Raw genomic sequence first — 16729 nt, forward strand, 5'->3', positions numbered from 1 at the left:
GGGGGCAGCCAAGAAGGCATTTTTGGGTCGGGCGGCGGTGGGGGATTGGAGGCGGCGGGGGGGCCTTTCTTCAATTGGACCACAGTGGGCTTTTATTTTCAAGCTTTTCCCGCCCGCTTTACCGGCTATTACCCCAATTACGGCTGTCCGGCCGCCAGCGGGCTAACAGGGCAGCATGCGTGGAGTGGAGCCTTCTTTTAATTGACTATGAAATTCATTAAAGCAGATGACTATTAAGGACTTTCAAAATTGCCCACATATTTTAAAGGTGTAACAGAGGATTAATGGCTTACGGCCAAAATGACGCTTTATTGCATGCTGTCATCGCAGCTGACAACAAGTGTCATTTTGAGGTCACGCTTTACACTCTCAGAACACAATGTATTATTGCTTTGTTTCTTGTTTTGAAATCGTGACTCTCAGGCTGAATGAACATTTTGGAACCCGGAACTCAGTTTCATTTTGCAACATGAGATTTAGTATGCTTGTGGATGCCATGCAAATAGCCAAAATAACACAGCCCCTTTTGGCTAATTGCATGGCTATTTGTTTTTCTAAAAAACCTTTATGTCTATATACTCACCTGACAGACCTACCAATTATTTTATGAGTCGCAATTCATGAGCGGTCACTGATGCAGATACCGAGTACTGAAACCATCAGTATTTGAGTTACATACATTTTCCTGGGGGGAAAAAAAACAAAAAAAACAATCAGGCAATTTTAAGAAAAACCTGTCCAACCCAAATACAGTAATTTTCCTTAAAACATCATGAAATAGTCAATTTTCTATTCTTCTCATTTGTAATTTGTAATGTATGCTGTAAAACAGCCAGAAGCCAGCTGGCGTATAGTGGTATAAATATCTTGAAATAGGGCTGCTATTGACACCAATACCTGGTATTCAAATACTCCATTTCTAGTAAAAAAACAAACAAAAAAAAACATAAAAAATACACAACAGCACTGAACAACAAGATTCTTACTGAGAGAGTTGTCCTCCACATAGAAAAAAAAAAAGAAAAATAAACAAAAACAGCTAAAAACAAATTAAAAAATCGCTGAAGGAAGGGAGATGATTAAGCAACGTAAATAAGAACAATTAAAAATGTATGTCATTTTAAATTTTACAGGGTATGTAAGCTTGGCTTATGTCTAGTTAATGAAAAAATAAAATACACATCTAATGTTCAAAAAGGGAGGCATTTGGCGATTCAAGTAGTTGCACAACGTAAAAGCTCAAGTGCGCAGGATTACAAAAGGAAAAAATATTGCACGGCGTGCTTGTGAAATTGTTCATGAGACCGATGCTGTGTCATTTGACCTAAAACGACCAATTGCAATAACAATTCATCATGCACAACATCGTGCATGTAATGAATGTCACAACCTGAAAAAAAAAAAAAAGATAGACACCCTCTTTCGAGTCCCGTTAAGTTTTTTTTATAGTCAGAGTCCCCTGTATGGTCCACCCCCCACCCATCCAAAAATGTATTTACCTTCATGAGCGGTTTGTGTGAAAAAGCACAGAAATAGCATTGTTTCCCTGCACCATTCCAAGAGGTTTCAATCTCCTTCCTTTTGTGAGTGAATACTTTTTTTTTTTTTTGTATTGCGGTGTGGAAAAGGAGAGTGGAAAAAAAAAAAGGCTGTGTGATGTCTGACAGCCTCTTCTCGCCATTGTTCGCCAGCGGGAGGAGAGAAAGAGGAGGGGAGGAGAGAAAAGGCCTTTCTGTTATTTTCTGTCTTGAAACTTGCTATTCAGGCGAGTTGATGAACTCCTCGGAAAAGTTTATTAAGGGGAGCAAAACAATAGGAACCAAAGCTTTTGGCTGCCCGGGCAGACAGTTTATAAACTAGCGGCCATTGTGCCTCAAAGGCAGATGCATGAATACTTTTCAATGGGGGCCTTCAAACTGACACGATAAGGCTGGACAGCAGCACTTTAAAAAAAAAAAAAAGACACAGGCCGCTTCTGCTTTAGCTCACAAAACTCTCTCGCTCTCTTTCTCTCTTATTAAAATTTTGCATTAATGTGCATCTGCAAAGGAAGAGCAGGAGGGAGGAAGGCACTGGTTTTTTTTTTGTTAAATTTTTTTCCAAATACAGTAGAAATTGTTTTAAAAAGTTATGACAATTTTCCACACAACTGACAAAAAAAAAAAGACATTTCTATCTAAAGTCCAAAAGTAAATCCTGGATACCCACTTAATGATTGAATGAATGGTTACTCAACACAGTAGTGTCAAAACCATGAAGATTTTTCACAACATTTCACATGAATACCTCACAAAATAACAAACAATACCTACTTCTTTTGTTACACACAAACCACGCAGCTGCAACTTCATTCAAATCCACGTAAAAATAGAAGTAGAAGTAGTAGAAGTATTTATTTTTTAGATAATGCCCCGCCCAAGTTTCAATACAATAAAAAATGTCTTTTGTCAGCTATATGAGTCATTGCATGGACCATTAACATGAAATGCATTGTCTCTCCTTACATGCAACATCGTTTTTTAATTTTTTTTAAATTAAAACTGAAAAACAATTGTTTAAACACAACTGTTTTGTATATATACCAGTTATATATACCAGTTTCTGTTTACAGACAAAAATGCCCTTTTTGTGCCGAGGTGTTTTCACCGTAGGTCATGCTTGTTTGCTTCACACATTTTTTTTTTTTTATGTGAAATCTTTTAAACTCAATCATCTGCATAATTTTTGTGTGATTCTGCTAAATCTAAGTTTTCCATAAATAATTATCCAAGAGTCCACAATGATGCCTGTTTTTGTTTTTGTTTTAATATACAAAATGAAAGTAATATCACAGTCAGGGTAATCTCCAAAATTTTCTTCACTACGTTGGTTTTTGTGTTATTGCACCAACAATTGACATTTTACAAAATGTGATTTGGAGGTTACAAAAGTAAAGTTTGTGCTTTGGTATCATACAAGTTATTACGTACTAATGGAGTATATGGTAATTATCTGAATCAATACAGCCAGTTTGAAAATCCTAGTGTCTTCAAATTCAGCAACCTCAAAATACTGAAAAACGTTTGAAATTTGCTTGACACCGCAACGCGTGTAGGTCAGAGATATCCATTGGTCTCCGCGTAAAAATATATTTCCATGTAAAAACAAACAGAGACTAAAAAGTACATCCTTACGAAACGCGCATTGTGCTCACGCGGGCTCCCGTGTTGACATACTTTTGAAGGGGGCCAGCAGCCAAGAAGATACATTCTTCCCGTCCTTTTGAGTGGACAATAGACTGTCAGTCTTGATCCCTCTTCCCTCCTCCCGTCCCTCCCCTCTGCAGCCTTCCCTTTGAGTCCTCTGGCTCTCTGGCTCGGCGCCTCCCAACTTCAGAGGGAGTCCGCTGATTTGTGACCCCGGCAACCCTGCTCTTAATCTGGCTAAAGAGGGGTGGCGTAGTAGTGTTGTGGAGGCGGTCGGTTTGGGGGGGGGGGGGCTTTGGAGGGCCCCCGAATAGAGCGAGCCGGCTCTGGCAGGTGTCAACATTAGCAAACAATCGGCGGGCGCTCCCATTGCCGCGCATCCCAGCGCCGCACTGGACCTCCACTCTGAAAAGAGCCGCATCATGTGGTGGTGGTGGCGGGGGGGCTAAGGGAGAGATTAGGCTCTCAGACAGCTATTAGCCGGGATGAGGCTTTTCTAAACAAACAAGAAGAAGGCGATCAATACTGTGTTAGTTTACCAAGAGGAGTCATTACAGTGGCTTATTTTCTGCCCCATTGTCTTTCCCTGCACTTTCTCCCAACATCTGCGGGCCGTATTGGCAATCCAATTTACGGAAAGGGAGCTGGCTTATTTCTTCAGTCTTGTGTCACTTGCAGTGGGCATCACGCTCGCACACTTGTCCTTGTAATGATTCTTGATTGGGGAGTATTACCTGGACCGCCGTGGCGGAGGCTGGGCTCCGTTAGATTGGAGCGAGTGGAGGAAATGGCCCAAAGGAATGAGTTGACAACGAGCGGCTCTCCGGTGGATATGTGTCTTGACAAGAAGGTCCGCGCCTCCCAAAAGGTCATTTATTTGCGTCTCGCCGCTGCTTCGCCAGGAGGGACGTGTGAAGGGAAGATGGGCGTTTAATGGGAGAAAAATTTCGGGGGAAGCTTTTACACGGGACTGATTTGAACCGAGAGTCTGTTTCAAAAGATGCCTTGAACCAACCTTTGCAATTCTCTGCTCTTTATAACACTTTTTAACTGTAAACTGTTCATCTGTTTTTTTTCCCGATTTGTAACCATAGACGTATGTCCGCTTTCCGAAACAATTTTTCACGAAACGTCAGGAACTCAATTTATCAAATGATATGGTCTACAAGTGAAAATACAGTTTTAAAGTGTGAATGTCATTTACTCCACACCTTTCTTTAACCTAAAACATAGTTTCTATGCACTGTGCATTGACATTATTATATATAAAATGTTTTTTTAATCCACTTTGCAGAATTTCATTTTTTAAGCTACAAGACACTGTCAGGAAAACATTTAAACTTAAAAGCATCCACATTAGCGATGCACCAAAATGAAAGTGCTTGACCGAGCTAAAAACTGAAAACGAGAGCTGATTGGTGGAAAACTGAAATATAGAAAGACAAAAACAACTTTTTTTTCCACACATTTCCTCATGACAGCCCGTCAACTTCAGGAATGGACTGTAACGTAACAAAACCTGGTGATGAACGACAAAAACAACATAAAACTGCATATGTAGTCTCTGAATATTATTCTTTTCAGTATTTTAATGCCTATTTAAAGTGGACTAATTTAAATATGCCAGTTTGTTTTATTTTCGGTGATAAATGTTATAGTAATTAGACGTAACAAAGGTAGGTTTATTTTTTTAATATTGATTCATTAACATACTGCGCTGTAGAATAGAAGACAGAAGCCAAGGTATTTGATTCGATTTTGTAAACTAAAGTGACTCGATGAACCATGTTTTGTAATCAAGTAAAATATCAAAGTAATTTCACTTTTACCGTTCTTCTGGATCTATGTCAGCTTTGAAGCATTTGCAGTTGTGCATCAAAGCACTTTGAGTATGAAATGTCTGACTGGGTTTGAATGCACCATATGCACCACGCACATAGTTAGCGACTAGCGCTAACGTCGGAGACCTGTGCCGCCATCCATTCATCCATCCATCCATTTTCTAGAGCATTTTCTCCTCACAAGGGTTGCATGTTTTCGGAGTGTGGGAGGAAGTGCCCAGAGAGGATCTATGTTATCGTACAGTGACAGCATAAAGGACTCGAGGTTTCTCAGCATCCTTAATCAGACACTGGTAGGTCTGTGATGTGAGGGCTATGAAGGCTGACTTCAAAATAAAAGTGTTACGCAGTTATTGCATTGTCATCCATGTGTCATGTGGTGCATTTATTTTGAAGTTAGCTTTCGCAATGCGCTGTTGACATGTGATGTGTGTTGCTGACTTTGGTAGTCCTTTTTCTGGCTTGACCGTAGTCCCAGCTGGGTAGTGCTCTTTCTTAAGCCTCTGAAATGCTTTACAATAGTCCCTTACCAAGCAGTACCTCGTTTTATCGCCTGTGTGAAATTCAGACAGATGCTCGCTCATTTGCGCTTCATCACAACATCTGTTTTCAGATTGTTAAGGATTTAATTGGCAGAAAACTGAATATACATTTTTTTTTTCTGAAAATTTTCTGCAGTTGAACATTAAGTGTATCCCCACTATAAATAACAATATTTTAACCAAAAATACCCTTGGTCTACTTTATATGAAACAATTTAGAATTGAAAACTTAAATCTGACCAGGCAACATCCATTTAGCCTAAAACCTTTGTTGTGCTACATAAACGAGACAGTTGCATCTTTTAAAAGGAAAATCATTACAAAATGTTTGCAAAATATCATGAGTCTAAACGTAATATTCTGGTTAATATTTAGCTAGTGCTATCAATGCAGCTGCAAAATTCACCCATTTTTATCAATCTCAAAGGCGGCCATTTTTCCTCTAGCTGTCAACAGAAAATGCCTCACAGTTGCTCAGGGGTCAGGTAACAATCAGTCAAGGCTTAGCTTGCGAGGGTCACATGATTAAACGCTGAAAAAATGTGGGCCGAGATGTTTAGCTTCTCATTATGATGATAGAGTAAGGCTAAAGGGAAAAAAACTTGCAAATTGTAAATGATCGTTGGGTCAAATTATCCCTCATTGTTGCCTGAAACAGAGTTCGAAACAATAAAACAGCAGCTGATGCACATATGTCATGACTGCAATAAATAAAGCGTAACTGATAGACCTCATGACCATTCCAGACAATAGCGACTGTTGTTTCATAACACAGAGAGCCTTCACGACAACAAAGACACAAAAAGGAAGATAAACAAACGTACAATATTATCTTGCATCCCCGCTAGAAGGCACAAAGCATTCCATCTTTTGTCTGCGCTCCCATTGCAGCCGAGCAAGCAATCTCCATCGTAAACATGATTTAATTCGGCGTGTAATTCCATAAATCACAATCATTCCGACCAACGAGTTATTTATCGGACGTGTTTGGCGGCTGACAGTTGATGTCAAGCGATGACAAAAGCCTTTCTGGGATTTTTTTAAATTTTTTATCTGAGGTGCAGAGCTGATCTTCCCTGCCGGGATGACGACCGTAAACTTTTTGACTCCCGAAAACGGGAAGCAGGGAGGATCACGTTTGTCTTAATGACGAGCGGCGCTCGACTGACAGGGAGGTCTATTTAATTTGAACGACGTTTGTTCTCGCGAAAATGGCTGTTTGGGCGTAACGCGAGGCACATCAAAAGACGCTCGCATTGGATTTCCCCGCCTGTCTGAGGGAATCTTCTGTAGTCGTAATAATAAAAAATAATAAGCAGGACCTCTGGCACAAATGCATGTTTGTCGTGCTGATTAAGCCGTCGTCATTCCGGCAAAACGGTAGGTTTGGCGAAATTAGTCAACGCCACGCCGGGTTTTATGATGTCCATGTTAAATCAGATGAGCCGGTCAGGAGGCACGTAATTTATTGAAAAGACGGCACACTTTGCAAGCGATTCACCTCGCCGCCGAGGCTTGTCAAGTCTTGACTGCTCACCGCCGAGCTGCATTGCGAACCAGACAAAAGGCGTTTTGGGGCTAATTTTATTACAATACAAGTAGAGGGCCGCATAATGTGCAACAATAATTAGGTTTAGCACACACCGCCGTCACCATGCTCCGCTAGTCTTTAAAAATGCCCATTAGCCTATGCTACTTAGCGCCAGAACATTTCCCATTTTATGCTCCTGATGGGCCGCCATATTCATTTGTTTTAATTGGCCGCGCGCTACAAAAAGACGGCAAATACGCTTGCCCCCCTCCTGTGAGTGTTGCCAATCACAAATGTGTTCAAATTTTCCGACAACTTTGCAATGTTTTGTCCCCCCGATTTTCCCAAACTAATGGGCTTATTGCTGCATCGTCACTCATTGCCTCCCTGGGGAATACGCGGCGCTCGCTTACTGTGCCACATCTCTTTACAGCCGGCGAATAAGCTCTTTGTTGCCAATAGTAATACCCTTTGCCTTATTTATCCCTCTTAAGGCCATTCATTTACCTTTGTTCTTCTATGTTTTTTGGAACGCCATGTTGTGTTGAATTCCTTGCGGTCCATTTGTTTGACGAAAAGGCCCGTGGTCCAGAAAATGAGAATACCTTTTTCGGGCATACTCCCCTCCCTCCCTTACACACGCACACACACAAAGTCCGCTGTGCATTCCTCCATACTGTGCTGGCATTATCTTTTTTTTTTTGGCAGCCTTGAGATGTGACTGTTTTTTTTTAAGTACTTTTAGCCAGGGGACCATGTCTGAGACTCCCACAAGGTAGCCACTTTTTACCTTTCTCCTTTCTGTTAATTCTATTATTTTCACTCTGACCTCAATTAGCAAATACTTTGAGCCCAGGCTTTCCTTAAAATAGGGCAAAAACAAACAAAAAAAAAAAACATCAAAGTCTCTTTCAGACATATACACGGAGCAGGCAGGCAGACAGACATGATTTCGATACAGTAAACAAAATATATTAAAATGATTTACTTAAATTCTTGTACATTATATTTTTTATCTTTGCCTTGTATCATTAAAGTGTAATGTACGAACATATGCATTATTTTTTTTGGGGGGGGATATGTTTAATTTATTTATTTTCCAGTTTAATTTAAGAAACAATTACCAATGATGTAAATTTAGATGGAAATGTACGTGCTTGAAAAAAAGTCATTCATTTTTTTTGGCAGACATTTTATAGTAGATCAAACGAAAAGGACAGCCTGTTGTCTTAGTCATGTAATGTTCAACATAGTGTCTTTAAAAAAGCTTTGTAGTTTCTAGATGTTTATCAAGGATGTATGCAAGGGGTGTGCCATCTTGGGAATGTTGTACAGGGTAAGCGTCTTAAAAATGTGAACATTCTATTCTATTCTATTCAGGCTGCATGTGATAATGTTCATTATAAATGGTGCTTTTTTTTTGAACATTCAGGCTTAAAAAAAAGTAAAGTGATTTGATTTCATGCAGTGCTTCTTCATAGAATAGAAAAGGATGCTTTTTTATGGAATGTAGTAGAATAGGCATTTATCCATCCCACAAGGGGGGAATTACAATACACATATTTACAACATGAAAATATGAGTCAACATAAACAAATGCATTTTGTTACTGTTGTAAGTAAAACAATGGAAAATGATGAAGAAGTCACAATGGAGTTGGAGTTGGATCGGAGTGTTTGTTTACATTTGCCTTGTTGTGTACAAACACCATTCGTCTCCATAGTGCCACTCAAATTCTTTTCACTGGGTTGTAAATTCAAGAAAAAAAAGGACCCACCACCCTTTGAGTCCATCACGTTTTCACACTTGGGCAGTGCCCAGGCATGGGGAGTCAATATGTCAGCGTTTATGGATGCCCCGCGGTGCTGCACAGGCCTGTCAGGCACCTATTCATGCTCTAATGGCCCCCCGAGGAGTTTGCCTCTGCGGGCTGAAAAGGCAGGGAGGCCCCAGCGGACGGGGGGGTGAGGGGCAACGGCCAGCGTGCGCTCTCACGGACGCGCGGGGCCTTCTTCCCACTGACAAGAGCCATAAAAGAGCATCGCTCCGGCTGCTCCTCGCGCTCCAAACCAACCCCCCCTGCCACCTCAAACCCTAAAATAGGGGGCTGGCTAATTGTTTGCTGGGAGAAGATTAGAGAGAGACTCCCATCGTTCTTTTTCTCTTTCTTGAAACCAGACGAAAGAATGTACCACAGGACAAAAGTTTGGATATTTTTGCTGCACAAGGTCCACTTTTTGGTCACTTAAAAAAAATCGTAGTTGTTTCCATACTTTGTATGCTTTATGGTTTAGTCATGAGAAATCGCCAGGTGTGAGCTACAAACTGGTATTTGTATTGATTGATCAAATAATGATTCCCTCACTACAAAAAATGTAGTTTGGTTCTTCTAGGCATGTAAGTGGCATTCAGTGACAACCTACTTGTGTAGGCACCTGCATACCTGACTAGTTTATTGGTTTGTTGTCAGTAAAAGTTGGAAAAGACAGGCGTGGAGGATTTTGAAATCCACCAAACAAACCATGATATTCAGATTCAAGCGGTGGCCATCTTTGGAATTTTTTAAAAAGCATCAAACACAAAGCCCTCTAAAATCCTCTATAAGTAATACCTGAATTAAAAAATAATTGATTACTCAAGTACACGACCGATTGCACTCTCATCACTGCTTTTCTGACCAAAATGGGGTCTGACATTAAAACTTTTCAATAGCACATACATAACTACATATACAAAACAGGTGCATGATGCTATATTGCGTCATGTTTCCAAAAAGAAACCTCAGCAAAGTGCTTCGTATTTATGCAACAAGCTAAACTGGAGCTGCTTCTGTGGTATGCGAGCATCATTTTACCCGAAATGCCTATCGATCTACCGTCATCAAAGGCAGTCAGGGCATTTTTTTTCAAATTAAATTTACCATTCATTGGACCGACAATTCTCACATTTTCATGCCTTCCTTCTGCTCTTCAACTTGCTCTACCACTCACAATATGAGTGCCAGGTTATGCAAAACACAATGAGAGCCAATCAGTGTCCACTTCAAGGGTATGATTGACATTTGTTTTCAAAACCTCAACAACTCAAGCACATGAAGCTTGATACATACAAACAAACATGGCCAGAATCAAGAAAGCATAAAGTTGAGATATTAAAAGTTACATTAACGCATTGAAAAAAAAAACATCACTTTCATTATTGCTGTAAAGCCATCTTTCCACCATCGGTATCTACTTCATTCTACAAGACTTTACAACAAAGAACATTGCATCTCCACAGCCACTACTCGGAAGATCAATTTCCCGTGTCACCAGTGATAACATGTTGACAGATATTGTACATAACAAAAACAATGGAGGGTGCTGAAGGATTATCATATCCAGTGCTTGATTTGTTTTGAAATGTTGGATCAACCAGGAGATGATATTCACTTGAAGTCCATCAAAGCAAGGTTATGGAAGCTTTCTCATTCTTGTTCATCTCTTCGTCGTTAACGATGGCCGAATCGGTCTTTTACCAATCAATGCCTGAAACTTCTAACCGGGATACTTTAGAATGAGGAAACGTTGCTTCAACTTAACTCTAAGTAGTTTGGCACTTTTAATACACTACGGTGGAGAAAGAGCTTTTGTTGTTGTTGTTTTCCCTCCCGCTAAAAGATAACCGCGGGAGGTTCTTCATGGCAAAAATTGTCTTTCAAAGTGTCTCGTTTATCATTGATCTTGTTGCGCAAAGTCACTATCTGCGTGGCATCGTGCCGTCCCCTTCCCTTCGTTCGGCACCCCCTTTGGGATGCCGCGCCTTCACCGGCGATGCCGTTCTTCCCAAAAATGCAAATGGGGGAAGTTGTTAGTTATTTGATGTTGCTGCACCCCCGCCGCCATCAACCGCCGCCTCCCCAGCTCCACGCCCCCGAAACAACCCACAGTGTTGCGCGCTTGAATCGAATGCAGACCCGAGGACAGGCAAGCAGGCCTGTTTATATGCAGGCCTGGAGCAGCAGAGACAGCGCGGAGACAGATGCATGTCATAGATAGCAGATCCCATCGCTTATCTGGGACCTGTTTGCATAATTAGCCCTTTTGATATTCTCCCCCCCATGACTGACAAATAGTATAATTGCGGTATCAGGCACGACAAAAGGTAGGGACAAAAATAAACAAGTCAACATAAAAAGGGGGAGACAAGACGCTGTGTTATTTTTGTCCTGTGGGATACAAGGGGGAAGAAAACAACATTTGGAGCTAAATCTGCTGTCAGTCACAGTCAACTGGTGTGACTCGGAGCTCACAGGCTGGTCCTGTGAGTGCCTGTAACACACACACACACACATGCGCACGCACGCACGCACGCACACGCACACAGAGGCCTCGTCATAATTATGCTGGAACTAATATGCTTTTCAAAATGAGCCATTATGAGCTAATGCCGGGCTGCCAAAGCCCTGCCTGTTTTTGTCCCCGCGTCTCGGATAGCGTGCTAAAGGTGCGGCTCCTATACACAGGACATGACGGCTTGGCGAGCGTGGACTTTTCATTCGCAGGTTTAGGGATGTAGCACCTGGCAGAAGCTTGTGGTTTTGCATGTATTGCAAGATGCTTAGCCTATTTCATGTTCTTGCAATCATCAGAGTTGAATTTAGGTTGTAATTGTCATCAAAAATATCTGATACTTATCGTACGACTATTATATATGTATCTTTAAATCAAAAGCTGGTTTGTTTTGTTGTCTGCTCTGAGAATATAGGCTTTCGCTATTGGTTACTTTTTCAGAACAGCTGGAACAATTTTGCTGCTCTTACAGTATAGCGCCATATGCCATGCGGTGTCACACATACACTTCCCGGGTCAGAGCTGGCCCATCAGGGTGTCCAATCTAACTAAGTTCCTTGGTTCCTTCCCATGATAGACGATTTTCTGATACTTCGTAGTTCCTGTGGATGACACATGACATATAGACCTGCATAATAGAATGCCAGAGTTAACAAAAACACATACATAAAACGAGGTTTTACTACAATAATAATCAATTTTGATTGACATTTAGGGAAATTTCCTCCATCATACTGAGAGCTGTTTCTAATGTTGAGGTGGAGGAGTCTGAGGGTGTGTCGAAGTTTGAGGAATTGTGAATGATGAGGATCCCATCTGGAGCGTGAGGAGACTACAGGGACTCCTTTAAACCTCAACCTCACCTTCAATAACTATGAACTAGCGAGCCGGCCTTTCAAAAAGCCTCCAACCGTGCTGCATTAAAAGTAAACGCAGCAGTCCACATGCCATTGGAGCTTGTGTCTGTTCATTGTTTTGTGCACGGGAATCCTAATTAAGCTCAGAAAAATGTGATCCTGCACATGGACGACCTCATTTTATTGTGCCTGAAGTTCTGGAAATGATCCTTTTAAATAGGCTTTGATGAACGGTTCTCGCTAGAACTGGGCAAGAAGACAGAATCATTTCCATTTTTCCCACTGCAATGTAGGCGATTTCCTTAACCAAACTGATTTTGATAACATATGCGGATCGTGGAATGTTGTCCAGATCGCGGTTCAAAGGTTGTGATTGGTAACAATATACTCGATCTACTTCCTCTATCATGACAGTCTTAACCAATGTAGCTTCAAGTCATTCTCTTTCTTAATCATGCATTTAGCAAAACAAAGCACTGACCAGGATTTAAAAATCAATGTTTGGTGGAGGATGGTGGGGGCGAGCTAAACCCTCAGGGGCCCCCCGGAGAAGCGCGCTCCGCAGTAATCATGCCCACTGGATGACGCATAATTAGATTCTAATTGGACTTTATGTAAGTAACCACAACCGCAAGAGGTTTATCAATATCCCATGAACCCTTCGAGCAGCGGTATTATGCTTAGGCCTAATCAGTATGTAGCTTTTTGTTGCACGGCGGACCATTAACGAATTGGTCTCCACACCCCTGCGGGAGTGTTGTTTGCTCGTTTATTACCGCCGGCGAATGAGGGAGGTTACAAAACTAAACAGAATACATGATTTTTAAATGTTGTCATTAACTGCTAAATACACCGAAGGGAAGGCTTTGTGCCTGCAGGCTTCCTGTCCTAACAGCAGCTTGCTCATTTACCGATACCTTCACCAATGATGTTTTGTATCTGTTTGTTGAGTGCGTGATTCCATACAATTTTTTGGGACTGTTGACACATGAGCTAGTTGAAGAAATATTAACGTTTTAAGTGCAGCTCAAGCTTGACAAAGAATACTGTGTATCGACATGTACATTGTATTACCGCCAGCTACATGACCGGAGTGAGTCAGTGCTGACTCCAATTTATGACTTTTGGTTTATGCTTAGAGGACGTATGCGCTTTATAATGCTTTGGTCTGATTTCCTTGCCATTTAAAAGAAAAGTATTTGATTACACAGAAAACAGGAACTGATGTCTTCTAAGTATGATCCCCGTGTCTGATTTTTTTTTAGGGGTGGAGAGGAGCAGAATATCCCTGCCCAATTAAATTATCCCTACATCCATCCTGATACATCTGTCTTCAGATAGTAGGAAGGGTACAATATTAGTTGCCAGCCAATTGCAGGGCACTCCAGGACAAACAACCATTCACACTTGCAAATACACCAAAGGAGAATTAAGAGGTTTCAATTAACTTAGAACATAAATAAAACAAGTTTTCTTTTTTTTTCTTGATGGAAAAAAACAACAACAAAACTGATAAACTTGGACACACATGATTTTCATTGGACACTGATGTCCTGCTTTTTAACAACAAACCGTAACACTGTGGGATTGCATATAGAACTTCCATTAATCCGTAGCCAAGGGCAAACAGTTGCAAAACACAAAGAAAACTATTTGTTCTCTTAGATAAATACGTGACCGTATCAACATTCGGAGAAACATTTTTTTTCAATGGACAGCGGCATCCTGGCCTCGCTAAAAGACAAACAATCACTCAAAGGGTGCACACAGTACTTCAGCTAATCCACAGAAAAAATGTCAGCCAACGCTTGACACAGAAAACATATTTCACTTGTTTTTCGACCCAAACTTGATGCGTGCATGCTTTTCATCGAATATTAACACCCTGCCTCCAGAAAGAACTCTGAGAGAGCGCATACAAAAATACAGAATAAAAAAAAAAAAACAACAACAAAGAAAAACACTCCACCAATCCTGACCCAAGGCCAAGCTGTAGCAGAACTGCAAAAAATATATATGTACAGTTATTTTACAGATAAATCATGAAAAAGCTGAAAAAAATTATTTGTACATGAAAAATAACTTATTATTTTGGCTAAAACACTAATTTAAGTTCAAATAACTTTAAAATATAAGTCATGGACAATGTTTGTTAGCACAGCAAATCAAGCAACTTATTTGGTCCAATACAATTTGCTGCATTGTTTTGACTCATTGTTACAGGGATTCTTTTCTTATTTGGCCATTTTCGACAGTTTTGGTCTATAATTAGCCTAATGAATTCCTTATTTTTCCTGTACAATTAATATTTTTCAAAAAAAAGTGTGCAAGTGATATAATTTTATGGTGACAGCAACTGAAAAAACATATTTTTTAAAGTATTGTACCTAAATAATAAAGTAATTGAATTTTTAAGAAATATTTTTCTTACTGCTTAAAAAGGTTAACAAAGTGCTCTTTTGCATTAAGGAACAATACAAGTGACAATTAGTTCTGTGGCCTTTACTGAAAATATAGGAAGGCAATTTCCGCATAAGATTACTTTGAATGTTTTTATACATTCTTAACTTAAATCTGACAAAGTTTGAGTTTACTCAACAGTTTTTACTGCGTGATTTTCATTGGAGAAAACTGCCCTGGTGATTCTCCCCCCCAAAAAAAAGAACTTTTGAAATGTGGGTCAAGGCAATTTTTTTCACTTCCGCGCATCCTCGGTTAAGGTCTTGGCTGGGAATCCCGTTCATACTTTCACACGGAGTCCCAGCTGGGCCCCGCATGCACGGTGTGGAGCATGTTCCCGTTCCCCCTTCCTCATTACAGGCGGGCCTGTTGACCTTGTGCTTGCGCTTCATGTTTAAGAGCAGATGTGTTGGCTCTGAAGGGCTTAATGGAGAGCCGGCGTACATGCTATCAGCTGTCGAGGGTTATCAGTCATTAGCCCGGTGGCGGGCTGAATGTGACACCGGGGGTCGCAGCAGGTTCCCCGCAAAGTAAAGTCTCGCAAAGGACAAAGGAAAAGACGATCTCATAAGGAGAATCGGGCGTCTTTCTCAAAGTCCCCCCCCCCCCCCCCCCCCCCCCGAGTCCGCGTCGAAGGAGTATCCCCCCAGCAGAACACCGGGGGTGACTTTGGAAAGCCGTCCGGGCCCGGTCTCAAGTGTCGTCACGGCAACTTAGCCGACCGACGGATGTACGCATCCTCGCGAAAACCAACAAAAGGATACGCGGCGTATGTACATATTCAACTTTTGTATGTTCAAGGGCGGCGCGCGTTCCAAGAATCAATCTTTATTAAAACGGATAAGACTGAAGAATTGATTTAATGAATGCGGCCTCATGTCCGGCGGCCACATTGTAATCCGCGGAGAATCGTCGAGCGCGAGCTCAGGGGGGACAAAAAAAATGTTGGTGGAGTGGCCTGTGATGATAGTCTCCATATAATCCCCTAATTCCTTGTTTAATTAAACTCTGGAGTCGGCCTTGAGACTCCGCCAGCTCTGTTGCTCTTTTGTTCTCACAGTTGTTATTCATAGGCTACATCGGAGTATTCTTTTGTCCACTTCCGCTGGAAGATGCCGCCGAAGCGCAGCAAAAACGCAAACAATGGGCTAGGTGACCATCGCCGCTTTGATTTGAGCTGAATGGTGTCATGAGCGAGAATCTGGTGGCTCCTCTCGCACATCTTTTCCCTCACCCACACTTTTATGGACCGCGCGTGATGCAACCCGACGAGGCCCGGAGCAACACTGGCACGTCAGCGCCGCCTTGTCACTGTCTCAATGAGGAAATTATGAAAATAAGAATTTTGTGACATGAAATGAAAGGGGCCATGTAGTCTGAATAGATGTGCAGAGGAGGTGAAAATGATGCAATTTTCTAAATTCAGTTCTAATGGTAATGTGTGATGGTAATGCGCGTTTCGCTGTCAAAAAACGTCCCTGTCGGGCCCGGATTGTGCCGCTTTGTGCCGTATCTCCATTCCTCGAGCAAAAAGTCGGCTTAGCTGAATGCCTGAAAAGTCGTGTAAAATGTGTTCTAATTCACTTAATGACAGCAGAAGCAAACACAAGCGTCGGGCTGAATGGCTTTGCCGCGATATTGTGCTGCCTGTTAACACACGCGCGCGCACACACGCATACAGACACCGCGGCTGTGTATAAGCAGTGTGCCCTGGGCCAAGCAGAGGCGAGGAACAGCAAGGTGGCCCGCGCAGATTAACCCTGCTACCCAGCTACGCCCCCTTCTCCTGCTCCGGCACTCCGCCTTAACTTCCTCTGGGGTCCCACCTCCCTTTCGGAGACGGGATTGTGTATCAGGGCCTCAGCTATATCAAACAAATAGTCACAGATTAAGATAATATTCTCAGAGCTATATATGGCGAACCCCGTTTATCAGGGCGGATAAATTGCAGACCCACCCCCAATAGGCGAAAATCCCTCATA

At 41.6% G+C, this 16729-nt stretch overlaps 1 protein-coding gene and 1 long non-coding RNA gene across 5 annotated transcripts in view; one reads left to right on the top strand and one right to left on the bottom strand.

The window, feature by feature from the left end:
• Nucleotides 1–16729, top strand: part of pax7a (paired box 7a) — a 66172-nt gene that overhangs the window by 12721 nt on the left and 36722 nt on the right. The window lies entirely within an intron of this gene.
• Nucleotides 597–16729, bottom strand: part of LOC148419321 (uncharacterized) — a 73278-nt gene continuing 57145 nt past the window's right edge. Inside the window, exon 7 of the long non-coding RNA XR_015866560.1 lies at nt 597–685. This is a non-coding gene — a long non-coding RNA (uncharacterized LOC148419321). The remainder of the gene's footprint in view (nt 686–16729) is intronic.

This window comes from Hippichthys cyanospilos, chromosome 9, assembly GCF_059441005.1.
Source record: "Hippichthys cyanospilos isolate Australia breed blue-spotted pipefish chromosome 9, RoL_Hcya_1.0, whole genome shotgun sequence".
NCBI classification, from domain to species: Eukaryota; Metazoa; Chordata; class Actinopteri; order Syngnathiformes; family Syngnathidae; genus Hippichthys; species Hippichthys cyanospilos.